Source organism: Serinus canaria, chromosome 5 (genome assembly GCF_022539315.1).
Source record: "Serinus canaria isolate serCan28SL12 chromosome 5, serCan2020, whole genome shotgun sequence".
Classification (NCBI taxonomy): Eukaryota; Metazoa; Chordata; class Aves; order Passeriformes; family Fringillidae; genus Serinus; species Serinus canaria.
In genome coordinates, this window is record NC_066319.1 from 40,255,252 (window position 1) to 40,271,727 (window position 16,476).

General features: G+C 43.7%; 1 protein-coding gene across 3 annotated transcripts in view; it reads right to left on the reverse strand.

Moving 5' to 3' along the window:
* The window catches only part of ANGEL1 (angel homolog 1), a 70,263-nt gene extending 58,037 nt beyond the window's left edge, over window positions 1-12,226 (reverse strand). For all 3 annotated transcript variants that reach the window (XM_050975834.1, XM_050975832.1, XM_050975833.1), the window contains exon 1: window positions 12,110-12,226. The gene's annotated coding sequence lies outside the window, so the exon portion shown is untranslated. The remainder of the gene's footprint in view (window positions 1-12,109) is intronic.
* Window positions 12,227-16,476: the final 4,250 nt, after the last annotated feature.

Here is a 16,476-nt window from a genome sequence, read left to right on the forward strand (position 1 = left end):
CTTAGCTCCTTCTCCCTGGAATTTTTTAATCCTTTCCTTATCCATTTCTCCTTCCATGTCTCTGATGAGAAACTGCTGTTGCTCCCTTCTCTCCCCCCTCCCTCCCTCTGACTGCTGTCAGCCATTTCACTTGGCTTTTTCTGCTCTTGCATTCACCAGAGCTGAATTCAGTGACAGCCTCTTGGCAATTTCCCTTTGCTGGTGACTCAGGTAATTGGATCTGGTGCCTTGGGGAGCTGCCAAGCATGATGTCACAGCTCTGCAGAAAAAAATACCCTATGTAATTGCTTGATACACTAGCTAATGTCTCATCCCAGTGGAGGGAAGAACTCTGAGTTTGGGGGTTGCCAAGATTTCAGAGACTTGGGACTCTGGTCAAAGTGAATAAAGAATTACCAGTATTTTTTTGTTTACACACGTTCTTGCTTGTTTACTATTTATTAACTCTCCCCCGACCAGGGAGTCTCAATGTTCATAATAAATACTGCAGTCCCTTTATAAAAAGGGAAGGACTGCAAACCTTTCATTAAACAAAAGAAAACGGGAATGAAACACCAATACAATACAAGAACAAACAGCTTTATGCACAATGGTGTAAGCCTGCATCAGGGTTTATTCTGTCCTTTAATAACATTTGCAAACCAGTACTTAAATGCACTGGGATCCTTGATTTCTTCTAAGATTGCAGGAAGACACCTGTCTTTGCCTAGCTGAAAGGAATGGATTTGGAGGACAGGTTAGGGATCAGAAGGGATCAGTGTTAGTCTCAGGGTAGATATGAGAATGTATCTGAAATCCATTAAGTGAAACAGCAAGATGAGAATGAGCTAATGGGTGATTCTTGCTAACACACTAATAAAATGGAACTGAAAGTTTCTGGCTCTTCCCTAAACTGCTCCATCTTGTTTGGAAAAGAAACCCTCGGGAATTTAGTATTCAGAAGAAGCTGACTGTTCCAAGTTCTGCTTTTCAGATGTTTTATGTTGATCTTCCTTCTTTTGTAGACTAAAGGAATCTAGCCAACAAGGATCTGGCGTAGTGAGATTTTTGGACCTCGGCTCTCTTCCCACAGTTCATCTGCAAGGCTGAATCCATTGCTAGAGGTATTGATTGCTGTGCCAAGAGGAGGGAATGGGAGTATGAGAACTTAGAAAGGAAATCTTTGATTCTCTTCACTGTATGAAACATTTTCCCTAAGTAAAATAGGACCTGGCTTTGCTTGTAAATGCCCCAAAAGACCTCACAAGAAAATTGAAGCCTTCTGTAAGATATTATCTGCTCTAGATCTCCAGTATGAACACAAGTTAACTGCAAGAGTGTTTTTGTCCTCTCCACTACTGCAACTGGAAGGATGTTGAATAACCTGGAAGACTTGGCAAGTCCTGAGAAACAATCAATCATTTTTTGATAGGTCCCATTTTCCAACTAGAAAAGATCTGTCCTGACTTTCCACCATGCTCTGGCCATTTCAGCAGATGATAATTACTATTCCACTGAGCTGGTTCTCACACAAGCACAAATATCATATTCCTCAGCTCTCTGTCATATTTGTTCAGGCAGGTCACCAAATTTGGGTTAGGTCTCCTGCTGTGTTCTCTAACACCCTTGTATTTCTAATCCTGCCAGTCTAGGCCTTCCCTGGACTTCTGTGGCTTTGATGAAGGGATGAAGTTTCCAAACTTTGCTGCATTAGTCCAGCCCTCCTGGAGTGACTCACAAGTTTAGTTTCCTCTGTTGGTGTGAGACCTGTGCACTATTGCAGCTCTTCTGGGTGGCTTGGAAATTATTTGGAGAGAGTCTAGAATAAAGGCAAGAGGGTTTCAGTTCCCATTTTTCTAGACTCTTGCCTCCTCACACTTTGCCTTCCAAGGGCACGCTGTTATATAGGGATCTAAACGGTACCATAGCTGCAGAAACCTGCCATGCAGATGGCACCATTCCACTTCTGGAAAAGGTGTTAGAGGCCTTGCTGGGGAAAAGAGGCCACACCTATCTAGCCTCTCTTTAGGACCTCAGGTATCCACAATATATTTAGCTGGCTTGTCCCAGTGACACCACTCAGACCTTGCCAGCACAGCTGACATCAGCAGGATACAGTTCAGATACCTAGAAGGATTGTCAAATGGAAGCCTCTTCAATTGGTAAGGAACTAACAATGGCCTCAGAAGGACTTTTTTTAAAAGGGGAAGGGTAATACAAATTTTCATCACTTCTCTTATGAGGGTAATTTAAGTACTAAGTGGAGAAGCACTATGCTCTAGAGAAGCCATTTGCTGAGAAGTTTCCCTCTGTCCCTTAAGGGACAAGCCTCCCTCACAGTTGCACAGGGTGCAGCAGGGTCCACTGCCATTTCCAGGACTATATATGCAACTGGTAGTGTATCCCCTCAAAAAAAAAAAAAAAGAAAAATTACAAGCATGTATGATTTGTGACATGAAGCACAAATCCATGCCATTTTATCCTCTCAGATTTCCTCCTTCGATCAGCTGAGATGTTCAGTCTAGTCATTCAGATATTTATTGCTTCTGATTTCTCCACTTGAAATTCTCAGTCAACCAACAGAAGTTGTGTATGGATATAAGGACTTGGAAATAACAAGTGACCTGTGAATAATATTCATTGGTACAAAAAAAAAACCACACTGCTGTATCATGACAAGACATCAGCACAACAGGGAAATATGAATAACTTATTTGGGAGCTGGTGTGAACACAGAGGAAGATAACACTAGCAGTAGAGCATACAAGGGCTCAAAACAAGCTATTCCCAGTGAAAGGAGTGGATCCAAAAGCAGCCTGGCTAACTGCCCCCAAAACCACTTTAGGAGACTCCAGTCTGCCAGTCTGAAGACAGGGTGAACTTATAGAATGGGGCACCAAGATCAAATCAACAGATAGAGCCAAAAAGAGCAAGCTGACTACATACTCAGCCCTAGGGTAGAGAACAATTACAGCAGCTGACTGCCTTGGCAAGCCCAGAGATCAAAGCATTATTAAATACTGCCATTATAATCATTAGCATAGTGCCCAGTAGTTCTGGTCAAGGACCAGTACCTCTGTGTTAGCCAGTGTGCAAACAAAGAAGAAAAGAATGGACCCTGCCCAAGGAATGCTGAGTTTCAATATTAAATGTGAGACACTACAAAAGGAATGAAGGGGACAAAGAAGCAATAGTGTTAGAAGATAGTGATAGAAGATAGAGAAAAGATGCTTGGAATCCAGACCAACAACTTGGCTACCAGAAGGGCAGCCTCTCAGTTACCTGGAATAAGCAGGTAGTTTGAAGGTCTTTACAATGCACTCTGGTTCTTTTAATTCACTGAGATGGTTTATAGAGGTGCCAGATACCCATGGTTTGTCTCTTGAAATGGCAGCTGAAGGCATGTTTCGGTTAGTCAGAGTAAAGAGAGGAGAATGAATCTCCACCTGGAAAAAGGCTGATTGGACACTGCAGGTGCTCTGTGATGTCTTCTCCATGCCTTCCTGCACATGCTGCCTGTTCCAATGCTGCCCACGAGACAGAGACCACGAGTAATGGCCCCCTGCAACCAGGGAAATTGCACTACCTGTTCTCAGAGTAGTTCACATGGTTCTCACCTTCCAAAAACCACATCACACCTGGCATTTCTTCCTCTCAAAGGAGGAAGGCTGAAAAGGCTATTCATCCTTGGGTGGTCCAGGACTGGTGTGAGGCACAGCTGGACTTGACAACTGATTCTTAAGAAAGAGGATACCAGATACTACACGCCAGCACTGCAGGGATCAGATGAGTGATATGCCCCTACACTGGAAAAACTGTCCCTGTGTCACTTCTCTGTTTTTCATCACTGACAACATCCATTCTATTTTTAAAATAACAGCAGTTCATGATCTTCCGAATGTTTCTAGTCAATGTTGTGACTAACAAATCGTGGTATTTTTGATCTTCTTTTAGTACACCCCCATGAAGAGCTCACAATGTTTCAGACATCAATTAGTGTAATCTCCCCATCTGTAATCTCTCATCTCCCTGTCATGGTCCATTACCCCTGTGTCACCAGTGGAGACGATGGTGCCTCATACACAAAACGACCTACTCAGAGCCACACAACCAGCCAATGATGACTTTGGAATTTGAAAGGAGAAAAGACATGTCTGTCCACACTGGGTCTTCCAGCTCTAGGCAGAACACTCCCACTCCCATGTGATTCCCATATAACCACATCTGTGAAAATGTCCTGCTTAAAGCTTCCTTTTAATCTTTCTTCTGATGTTTCCACATTCTTATTTTGTAATGGTCATGCTCACATTTTGCTCATTTTCCCAATGCTCTCATAACCTTCTCAGATGGACTTTTTTTCCCCTTTAAAAAGATATTCCAGCCACTTCTTGGAACCCTCTGTATTTTATATATCTCTAGATCAGACTGTTAAATAGACTCTATTCCTCAGTATCTGAATATCTCATAATCTCTTTTATATTCATAATGACAATATCCCATGAAGGAGACAGATACTACTTTCCGCATTTTAAAGTCAGGAAGCAGAGGCACAGAGCAACTAACTAACCACTAGCCAGTGCTAAGCATTCACTGCAACAAAAGTCAAGGACTAGAGCAAGACAATTTCAAATTCCAATATCTCTGTTCATTTTCTAAGACTGCTTTCTGAAATTGTTAAGGCGCCAATTCTTCCATCTTTTATCTGCTGTCATGAGGTTGTGTCCATGTAACAAATCTTGAAAGTACAGAGTCTCATTACTCCAGGAACAACAGCCTAAAGAACAACTGCACAAAAAAACACCGTCCCTGTGCTTCCAAATTTCCAAAAGGAGATATCCTAACAGCAAGTAGGAGGATTATTGCCTTAGTATTATTCTCCCCACCATGTCTCACAAGGAACCAGATTTGGTTATAAGGGCAATGCTGATTTGTGTAATATCTCTTTTGATCAAATACTCATGCTTTCCCCAAATACAGTCTCCAGCTGGCGCTGCTGGAATCAGAAAACTCACCAAGGTGAATCAATACTCTGACCCAGCAAGATATTTCTTACATTGATACAAAGGTCTGGAAAATAAATCAGCTTACAAAAAAAAAAAATATGAATCAGAAAATTCTCATTTCAGTCAAACAGTCAAGTAAATAGAAAGTAAAGACATGCAGGACCATAAAGGCTCTCAAAGATTGCTCTTGTTCTATGGCAGTCTATCTTAAGTATTCATTGAACTCTGTCTAATCTATGACACAAAAAAAAAAACCTTTTTACTTCTACTAAACCAGGTATTGGCCATTTCATCATTTACCAGAAACTTACAAATTCTGATCTTTAAGTAGGACCAGCACAGACCTAGGGGCTTCTTTTAAAATCCTAGCCATGTCTTTGACAGCAAACAGGTTACTGACAACTTCTCCTTTAAAGTGTATTGCCACAAATTGTGCTTCTATTTAATGATGATTTAGTCTACCTCACATTCCTGCCACATCCTAAGAAGGTTACATGAGACATTGAAATCCTTACTAAAATCCAGATTTAAATACCTATTATTTTGCCATTCACTGTTAGGCCGTTACTCTGTCAAAAAGGGATTTTGATTGTTTTGACATTATTTGTTCTTAACAACTGAAGCCAGGTTGTTCTTGATTACCTGGACATCCTTTAAGTGCTTATGAATTGATTATTTGATAACTTATTCCAGTGTTCTTTCAGATATTGAAGCAAGCTGACTCACTTACAATGTCAAAGTGTGCTTTTACCCCTTTTTAAGATGTCTGCTTCCTGGCTCTCTATTACTTCTCTTTAACCCTTCCATACAAGTATTAATGCTGAGAAAATGATTAAGTACTCTGCTTAACAGTGATGTGATCAACCAGCATCTCATGACCCACTGTGAGGAATCCCATGTTAAGACTTTCCTGACTTGCAGCCCTGTTGTTACTTGAACCCTGTGAGTTACTCCAGAACAATAGTTAAGGTTTTCAAATTTTTCTCTACATGTAATGCGATATGGTCTGTAAAACTAGAATTTGCTAATGCTAAAATCCAGCAAAGCACTTTGCAGTTGGACCCTTTCTGGGAAATGGGGGATGCACCCTGATTTTGCAAGTGGACTACTTTAAATGCAGAAGAGAGAAGTTTTAGTTGGACTGTAATATAGTATAGCAGAAACAGAAAGAGATGGTTATACCATAGATGGAATAAAACCTGCTAGTAGTTTACACAAGGAAAATCTAGGGAAGTATTTGTCTGTTGGTAAGGCTGAAGTGCTACAAACAGCACTATCAGGCTTGCTCTGTGTCAGAAGAAAGCTTGAGAACAGAATGTAACAGCGACTGAGATATCATTAAAGATTTGTGCTATAAAATGATAGTAGATATGTGTGTTTATTTAGATTTTTATGTTTTAATTGTAATTGATGTGTTTTAGTATCACAAACCAATTAATGATTAACTACACTTTTTTAAACCTTTATGACACTGACACCAAAGCATGACATTTGCATTAATTACAATCCTATTACAATCCTATCGAGTCTCTTGGACTAAAGGTTTTTGGGCCTTCAAAAGCATGCACATGGGAGTGGGTATTCCTCTACCCGTGACAGACTCCTTACACTGACATTGATATAACCTCGCGGTGGCCTGAGATTGCTGAGTATCTGTGGATATTGGAGTTGTTTAGTGTTGGTGACCTTCAGATGAGTGTATTACTATAGTAATTTTAAAGCTTCAGAATAGAAATATCAGAAAAGACAAAACTTACATGCCATAAAAAGCTTATGATTTGGGGTGCAATGCCCCATGGATCCCTGCTGCCAAGTCAAATGCTCTCATGAATGACATTAGAAAACAGCTGCAAAGCCCTTGGTATAGGACTTCGTTTTGTTAATGCACTGCACAGAGCTAGACTGGCCTGAGCTGTATAAGCAGACACATCACCTATATAAGCATCTCTCTTTGTACTGCATGGAATTCCTTTCTCCATATGCTCATAAACTCTTTCTCTAGTATCTAAGAGCAGAACAATGCATGGCATCCCACTGGGCTGATTTTCTTTCCCACATCTCAGGAAAGGTAAAATCTTTTTCTTCATTGTAACTGATTTAATTGTATTTTCAAGCTGCTTCTTTCCTCACTCCCTCTCTCTCACTGTTTTAGCTCTTTTCAATCGTGCTTTCTTTTCATCTCTTTTTTCTTTCACCTTCTTGTCTTTTCTCTGCTGTTTTCAGATCTGTCTTCAGTAAAGCCAGAGAAAGGGGATTTATATCTTCAAGCAGAGTGATCTGTAAAGCCATGACCCTGCTTACAGAATGCCTTGTCTTTCATTATCCTAAGGTTCTAAGAACAGTGCTATCAACATGCAAAGAAAGTGGCTTTTCTAATATATTCTTGGACCGTTTCACAGGCAGCCTTGAAAATAAACACAAAGACCTAGAATTGATGTAGAAAGTAGTGGGGGAAGGCTGAAGCCTTCTGGGGCTCTTCACGTGACTTCTTTGAAGGCAGAAGAAGCAGCTATCCATATCATACGAACAAACATTCTTATAAGCAGAAAGGATCCATTTCAGAGGCTCTGTAATTATCACTAGGGTCTGGAGAAAGAAAGTTTTGCAGAGGCTAGCTGGAGCTAGAAGCTAGCACTGCAGGCCAGCCCAGGAGAATAAATACAGAGCTGCCAGCACCCTCTATACAACAATCAAACCTGAACCTCTGCTGAGGACTGTCCTAGATTTCAGTGACAGATAGGTGCACAGGAGCAATTCTTCATGGGCTACTTTACTATCTTATTTGAATGTGAGAGGTTCAACACCAATCAGCAGCTTGGAAGATCTGATTGTTCCAGAGATGGTGTTGAGAGGACTGGCTGAACAACAGTATGACTCAGAATGGAGTGGAGCTGGACCTCTTCTTCAAAGCCAGTGTTAAAATTTCCTGTCATCTGCAGCTTAAGCTGCTCCTGGGCATCCCTTGCCATCCATCCCAGCCACAGCAGACATGTGTCTCAAATACAAGTGGTGGCTGATGCTTTACAACAGATCTAAGGGCTCTTATGATATCAAAATGCCCTAAATTGGAGAATGGGGGATGTTGTGTAGCATCTTAGGTCAGAGTGTACTCTCTCATTGTGTTGGTGGTGGTCAGCTTCTGCAAGCAATGCCCAAGAGACTTCCCTGTACTCTGAAGTGCTAGTCACTCTAGGGGCATGAAACCACTCTTGGTTAACAAAAAGAGTGATTCAGATGTTGTAACTGCAAAATTCTTCAAGCACAGCATGCCTGTAACTGCATGGAGTGGAAAGATGAGCTTCATCATACATGTCTTTCATCACCCATGCAGACATACCATCAGGCCACAAGCCAAAAGCAGCTTCTGAGTCTGCATATGCAAGTAATTAGAAACGTGTGTGTGTGTCTGTGTGTGTGTAGTGCTTTCTTCCCCTCTCTTTTCTACAATACCTAAACCACTGTATAAATCAAAGCTAGAAAAATTGTATCTAGTCTCATTTAAACTGTTCCTTCATAGTCAACACTGAGCAGCTTCTTCCAGTCCCCAAGCACTTTTTTCCTATCAGTTTTGTTGTGTGCCTCAGGCTTGTCCTATATTTGGTGTGATGGAGATTGCCCACATCCACTTTGAGCAATTTAGACTCTAATTGTTTCTGTATTGGTATGTATATGATTTCTTATCATCTTTCTCAAAACACTTAATAGGTAAGTTTACCCATGTCTGCATTTGACTACACCTTACATTTGTCTCCATAAACAAATTTCATACGCTGAGGGACCACCTCAGCGTTGATTTGGCCAGAGGTAGATTCAAATGTGCTACTGACTTTATGCAATAGTTAAAGCTCTTTCTTGGAAATAGCCATAGGTGCCTATCTTCTCCTGCAAAAAGGAGCTACTGAGTTGAAAACTGTCTTTTTAAGGATCTCAGAAAATCTCTCCTTTCTGACCTGAAACTGCCCTAAAATTCAGTTGGTTTACTTGTTTGTGAAAAACACCTCCTGCCATGCTGACCAAAACAAATTAATTTCCTGCTAGTCCTTCCCTATCTCTGTCCATTTTTGGTCTCTTGTTTTATTATTAGACTGTGAACACTTTGAGGCAGAGAGCCTTTTTTTAGTATTATGGTATATAGTGATCTTGGACCATGGCTAGGACTCCAAGGTGCTACTGGGAAAAAAAAAGTGACCACAAAACTCAAGTGCTCTGCATCCTCATTTGGCAATTTGTAATTCTTAGTTTGGCACCTCTACAAACACTCAACACAGAAGGAAGGAGACTGGGCTCTGGAATCATTCGTTTTACTATTAAATGTTAGTATGATTAGTTATTCCATTGAAATCAGTGATGTGTCTAATGTCAGAGAGAGAAGACAGGTCCTATACCCTTAGGCTTTAACAACCTAAATGTGATTATGTAGCGTGAGATTTGAAAGCCTGAGTACATGTATAGTTTGTTGAGTGTCAAATGTGGATCAGGAAACAAGGGTAACTGCAGAATCTGAGGGAGGCAAGTACCTCAGGCAGATAAAAAGCAAAAGAAAAAAAATTAAAATATATTAAATTGAGAGAAGGAAAATGCAGGATGCTCATGAACAAGCATTCCCTTCCTGTGCAATGTGTGAAACTGCAGAATACTCTGAAACCTTACAGGGCTTACTAAGAAATATCACCAGTTTCAGTTGAGGGCCCTAGAACTGGAAAGGGCTCACTTTACTTGCCTGCTGATTGAACATATTTATTTACTGCATGTCGAGAATGACCGAAGAGTGACCCTGCAAAGAATGCACTGCACAGATTTTGAGCTTGTCCCTACCTCTAAATGCGGGGCGGGGGGGTGGGGGGGGGCGGGGGGGAATACGGTGAAATGTACAAGTACAAACAGAAAGAAAACTTTGTACAGAATCCCTGCCTGGACTGTTTGAATTTTGAAATGCCTCTATGAGCCATGAGTGGGAGGCAGACGGAGCTTCCAGGGAACGAGGCAGCTCTGTGCGTTGAAAAGGAGCCCAGAGCAGCAGCGCAGCGCGGCTCCCACGGGGCACGAAGTCCCGCACAGCCACCGAGCCTGGCCGCGCACGGCCAGCAGGCTGTGTGCTCGCCCCAGCTGCTGCTCCTTGCTCCTTTGACGTGTATGTGTGTGTTACATGACTATAGAAGGAGCAATCAGTCAGCTCCCAGGAATCTTAGCAACAGCCGCGTCCCCAGAAAAGGCTTGTAGCAGCTGGAGCGGTGATGACTCAGCAGCATGGGCTCTCTGGCCTCTTGCTGATCCCTGGCAAGGACTGCAGTCCAAGTTCTGGCTCCCTTGTTTGGGTCAGTGCTTTCTTGCTGGCACTAGTAGATGAATTCCTGGATCCTGCTGGCCTTGGCATTTGAAAGCAACCAAAAATTAGCTGATAGCTGCAGCCAAGAAAGTTTTTTTGTTCTCTTTTTTCTTTAACAAATTTAAAAAAAAAATCAAAACAGAAGAAAACTGAACAAAACCCGCAGAATCCTGTTAGTACACTGTAAGAGGAGACAAATGGCAGAGTTCATCTGTGGCAGATGTGCAGGGAAGATGGTCACATGCCAGGAGACCCACGTCCCTTTGGTCCCTTGGGGAATGAAACAGACGGGTGGGTTGGGGCTGGGCTGGAGACTATACAAAACATCACTAGAAGGTTTGTTTATTTTCTGTACCGAGAGTTTGAGGCTGTGGTGTTGAGTAATTCTGTCGACATTTCACCTAGTTCAAGTCACTAGCGCAATGAATCTATTTGGCCTCTAGTTGTTTTCTAGTCCGAGGATGTTAATGTCAAAGCCTCTGTCCACCCTCCTGCAGTAATTCCATAGACGACCGAGAAGAAAATTTGGGATTAAGGAGTCAGGGGTCAGGACTGCAGCGTGTTTGCACAGCAGGAGGAACCCTATGCTGGGGCAGTGAAGGGACTCAGGTGTGGGTGAGCAAGGGGTCTGCAGGGTCCCCGGGCAGTGCTGCCCCCGGGAAAGGGGCCCCTGAGAAGCCGAGGGGGGAAGACAGCGGACAAGAAGGGGCCACAGGAGCCGGGGCGGGGGGCTGGATGTCTGGATTCTTTTGGCAGAGGGCTGCCGGGAAGCTTGCTGGTCCTGTGCCAGGCTCTAGCGAGCTCCGCTTAGTCCCTCCCTTTCACGAGCACTAAAAATTCATCCTGAAACAAAAACATCCATGTGTGTGCGTGTGTGCGTTTAACAATCTGCATTCTCAGCAGCACCACCGCCACCCCGGCATCGCTGGCCTCATTACTAGGAGCAGGAAATGAGTAAAACACAAATGGCCGGGGAGGAGGCAGGAGGGGCCGCCCCGCTCCCGGCCATGGGGGCTGCTGGGAGCTGCCGCGCCTTGGTGCAGATGTCGCAGACCTCAAATGTCTGCCGGAAATTACAGCTCATGTCGGGCGGGGAGACGTGCGCTTCCCCGGCTGGGGAGCCCAGCGGGAGCCCCCTTACCCCGGGCCACCCTCCCCGCGCTGGGGCCGGCAACCCCGGCCCTCGCCAAACCCAGCTCGTAAATTAGCTCGACTGGAGGAAAATCTCTCGGAGCAGGAAAAGGGGAAAAATTAAGGAAAGAAAAAAAATGAAATAAAAAGAAACCAAAGAAACCAAGCAACCTTCGCCTGGAGAGGGTGGTGGCGGGGCCGGGGCCTGCTGGGCGAGCAGCCCGGCGAGGCTGCTACGGCTGCAGCCCTTGCAGGGAGGCGGGGAGGAACGAGGCGGTGCCCCCCAGGCCCGCGCAGGCCAGCAAAGCTACCGGGAGAGGCCGCCCCCCTTCGCTCAGGAGCCCGGAGCGTTTCCCAGATAAACGCTGCAGCGAGGGCCCTGCGTCGTGAGGGCGGCGGGGACTGTCCTGCTGCACACCCGCGGCAGGGGGGAGGCCGGTGTGCCGCGCTCAGATCTGCTGTCCTGATAGCGGCGACCGCCGGCAAAAGGCTCTGGAGAGGGAGCGGGTGTGCCCGGCGAAACTGGTTACAGGAGGGTATTGTAAGTGTAGCAGAGCGTAAGTGAATTCGGATGCCATGGGGAATGTCTGCCAGAAAAGCGAGAGCAACACCTCAGCTGCCTCACAGCAAAGAGCAGGGTGCCTCATGGTGTGATTCCTGCATTACTCACCCCAAGGATCAGGCGCTTCCCCACCCAGTTACATATGACCAGGAAATTACAGGCTGCGCTGCTCCCCGCCTGCCTGAGCGGCTGCCATATCATATGATACACACCAGAGCGGCGTGTCTGATGAAACAGCGCAGCAGCGTGTGCTTAGTGAAACGATAATGTTTTGTGGAAAAGACAGGCTGGGCTGGGTCACACTGTCATTTGGTATCCTGAATGCATGCTTCCTCTTGCACATCTTGCCATTAATTAAAATACTGGATAAAAATTAAATGCTAATCTTTCTTGCTCTTGCTGCTCGCTGATTTTCTTCTGGCAGACTCCAAAGCCAGCCCTGTGTGGCTTAGGTGTTTTAATTCCGGTCTCTCTCTTACCTCACCCATCCAATTTGTGGACAAGCTAATTTTTCTTCACACCCAGTGTTCACAAGATCTTTGTTCCTATAGCCATTGTATCAAGGGCTCTGTATCTCTCATCTTTATTACAATAGCATTCATTTCCCAGATCAGATGTGCACCTCTCCTCTCTGCAGTACACAGCAAATGGAGCTAGAAAGGTCATCTCTGCAGCACACTGTCATGTCCCTGGCTTGAATTTATCTACTACTTCCTCCTTAACTGAGTTTAAGGAACTTGTTACAATGAAAGTCACCTGTGCAAGACTGTGCATTCATCTTTTCCAGTACGCTTCTCACTGTCTCCTTCACTAATAATGTGAGCTTTTGCTAGCCCTGTCAGTCTCCTCACGCCCTTTCATGCCATTCTCTAATACCTCTCTGCTCCACCTTTTGCAGCAGCATCTCTACTCAGGTCAGCTTTCTGCAGCTAAGGTAGCCTGATCTCCTATAGTTTTATGTTCTATTGATTCCAAACACCAATTAAAAGGTCTTTCTTCCATGTGTTTTTAAGAGCTGCAGCCTGTGTGAATTTTCTGAAGTCTGAGAAAATACAAAGTCCTGTTGCAACCTGTTTCCGAGCTGAGGACAAGAGTCTTCTCTTGGTTTTTTTGTTTAATGAAATTAAGTGTATCTGAACCAGCTTCTCTCCCATCCAATTTGCTGTTAGTTGAGGCTGAACCAGCTTCTCACCCATCCAATTTGTTTTTAGTTAACCAATGTATCAAAAATCATACATGCATCTGGACAGACTTATGATGTCATACACTCTCCCCCCCGCCAAAGGTCTTGTGATCACACAAGCCTTTCTTTGCAAAACCAGACATAAATTATGACTGCAAAACCCTGTGCTGCTTCTCATCACACCCCTTCTATATTAATTGTTTTCCTTTCACTATTGGTCTGTGCTTGCCTTTTTAGAACTTCTGCTTCTGAGGGCAGGGTCTGGGCTCTTTTCTGTTCCTGTAGAGTGTTAAGTGCCTTACAGGCACAACAATTTCATTAATTATCAACTACTAACAATTTGCATTAGTATCATACAGTCCTGCCATGTCACATCAGACCACTGCTCCAGCCAGTCAAACACGTACCTCCATCTCATGGTGCTCTGAATCAATTGTCCCCCAGTGAGTTGGGGCCCTCACGTGTGGTAGTGGTTGGACACCCAGTTCCAGTCTCATTTTGCAGAGTCTGTCCAAGATTTGCTCATTCTCAATGAATCCATGGCCCAGCCAATCTTGGATGTGAGCTCCTGCATATCAGGACACTCTAGGCTAGTTGAACTTGGTAGTGTATCTGACAGAGTGACATTAGCGAAACTGTTCAGAGGCAAGGATGATGGCTCTGTAATACTCCCAGCGTGGCAGTAATCTAGGGTAGACAAAACACAAGGATTAAGCAGGACTTCTCGCTGACCCCAGTCCTTCTGTGCCTCCCAGCACTAGGGGTTGGAACTTCCTTTCACCCAATTCCCAATGCTTTTCTGTTTCTTAGAGATGTCTCTCTTTTCCTTAAAATACAGTGTTTGCTTCCCTAATATCGTGCAGTAGCAATTTCCATGGTTCATCCTATAATGCTTTGCTTCAAGGAGAGATAATATGTTCTTTGATAAGATCAACTGATTTTTTACATCCTGTATCAATCATACTGAATTATGAGGAAAACTAGCAGTCTCCTGGGAAGGTTTGATGGCTTTACAGTGGAAAGAATTAGGAATGTGAGACTTGGGTGAAGAATTTCAATTAAAAGGAAGCCAGGAAGACTTTTGAGACAGGGTGGACACCTGTATTATATTCTAAGAAATATTTTTTGTTTGTATAGCTTATATTTCATATCCTGCACAAAGCCTTTTTCAGCAGAGAATCCTATACTGAGCATCAGCAGATGGATGAATCAGCACAAAAAATAACACATTCAGGAGGGGGGAAATGAGCTACTCCTTGAACGTAGTTCATTTATCTACTGTTTGGTCTTTTCAGCATGACTGTCATCCTGCCTAGGAATGGGAAGGCAGTTTCAGGCAATGAATGCCTTTCAGTATGGGAAAAGAGATGGGACAAGACTGCATTACCACTTGGGAAGATTGCAAGGATGATTGAAAGTGCTGTTGAACTGGGAAGAGCCAGAAACTGCTCATTGTATGCAGATGGAAGCCATGGTGAACCTTCTGCAAAGGCCTTCTACTGGGAGATGACTCTGGTCACTGTTCCTTGCATAGCAGCTGGTCCCTGTAAGACACTGTACCCTCAACACCCCTCACAAATGTGGCTGAAGACCTGAAAGAAATGCTGGTGCACCTGATGTTTATGATACACTGTCCCAGGAGTCTTGTGAGATTAACAGCTTGTAAAGGATGGCATACCTGGAATAAGTTCTCTGTTGGCACTCTTGGGCAATATATAAGAAGAAAACATGAATCTTAGTACAGGCACACTTAAATCATATGAAGAAGACCTGTATTTTTGGAATGACAGGTCCTCCTCCATGTCTGGAGCATGACCTAATTGGTGACTGAGATATCTGTTGTTTATAGGCAATGATTCCTCAGAAACAAATCAACTAAATGAACAAACTGGGTGATAAAGTAGAACTGAGAACTGCATTGTCCTCCTCAGAGTCATAAAAATTCATCCCTTTTACAACTGCTGAGTGCTTTGCCAATATCATGCCAAGGTGAGAGCAGTGGGGGGAAGGGAAGGATATTGAAAAGAAAAATAAATAGGCCAGGTAAACAGCGCTGCTGCTGCAGCAGCCGTGGTTGCCACAGCAACTGGGTGAAGAGGAGGAGGAGGAGGGGGGAGGCGGATTGATCGATAGTCCTGTGCTGGCTCATCTGGCTTCCATCCACGTGCTACTACAGAGGGAGAGAAAATCAAAGAGCCACATGCAGGATGGCCAGGTCTCGAATTCAATACATGGCAGCAGCTTGATCAATAACTTGTTGGAAGGTGGGTAATTGACTCCCCTTCTACCCAGTAGAAAGCGGTGCAGTAACAGAGATGTGTTCGTTAGCTACTGATTCTCAGCTCTATTACCCAGCTTGTTCATTTAGGTGATTTGTTTGTTTGCTTGCTTGAGATCCCTCTTCAGTCTGATTTCTCCCTGTACCTGTCAAAGATGAGAACCAGCTGCTGGAGCAGAGCCAGAACTGCCCCCAAGTTTCTGAGTTGCTTTCCCTCTCTTCTCCTTTATCCTTTCTTTGCTCATATTGGGATTTTTATCTCACACGGGCAAAGGTTTGGACAGGGAAAGCTGGAAACAGGGACAACCTTTCTTCTGGGATTTCTTGAGCTTCCTTTCGTGGGGTCTGAAGTAACATGATTATGGCTCATCTAAACACAGAGGAGCACAGTAATCCCTCAAATAATTAAATAATTAGCTCTATTTTTGCACCTCACAAACCAAGTGAATTATAGGGAGAGATTATTACAACTATTATTTTTGTATGTCTGCCCTTCTCCAGAGGAGTTATCTGCAGAGGGTGACTAGGTGATGCTATCAAAAAAGACAAAAACCGAAGAGAGGTATCAAATGAAAGGATAGGAAATCAGGGCATGCTGAGGAAAAAAAAAAAAAAGAAAATAAAGAGGAAGATGCAGAAAAAGAGAAAAGATATTTCTGAGGAAAGCACATACTCATGAAATACTGAGATAGTGTAGGCTAATTCTCCATTGCTACCTAGAGCAGGGCAGGGAGCCTTGGCACAAGGTACCCATTTGACCTTGAGGCAGGCAATGCTGAATTTTGTAAACAAGCCTGTATGATACAACTAAGTTCACCCTCATGCTAAATAAACTTCTGCAGGTGTTTTCCAACAAAACATAGTGGAATTTGAGTGGCAAAACCAGGACTTAATGTTTCATCTTTTCTGTCAAAGCAAGAAGCTCAAACCTTCCTATCACCTTCTTGGGGCACTAGGAACATAACTGACTTCAACAGGAAAAAAAAAATTTCCCCTTTTTGTGGTGCAATACCC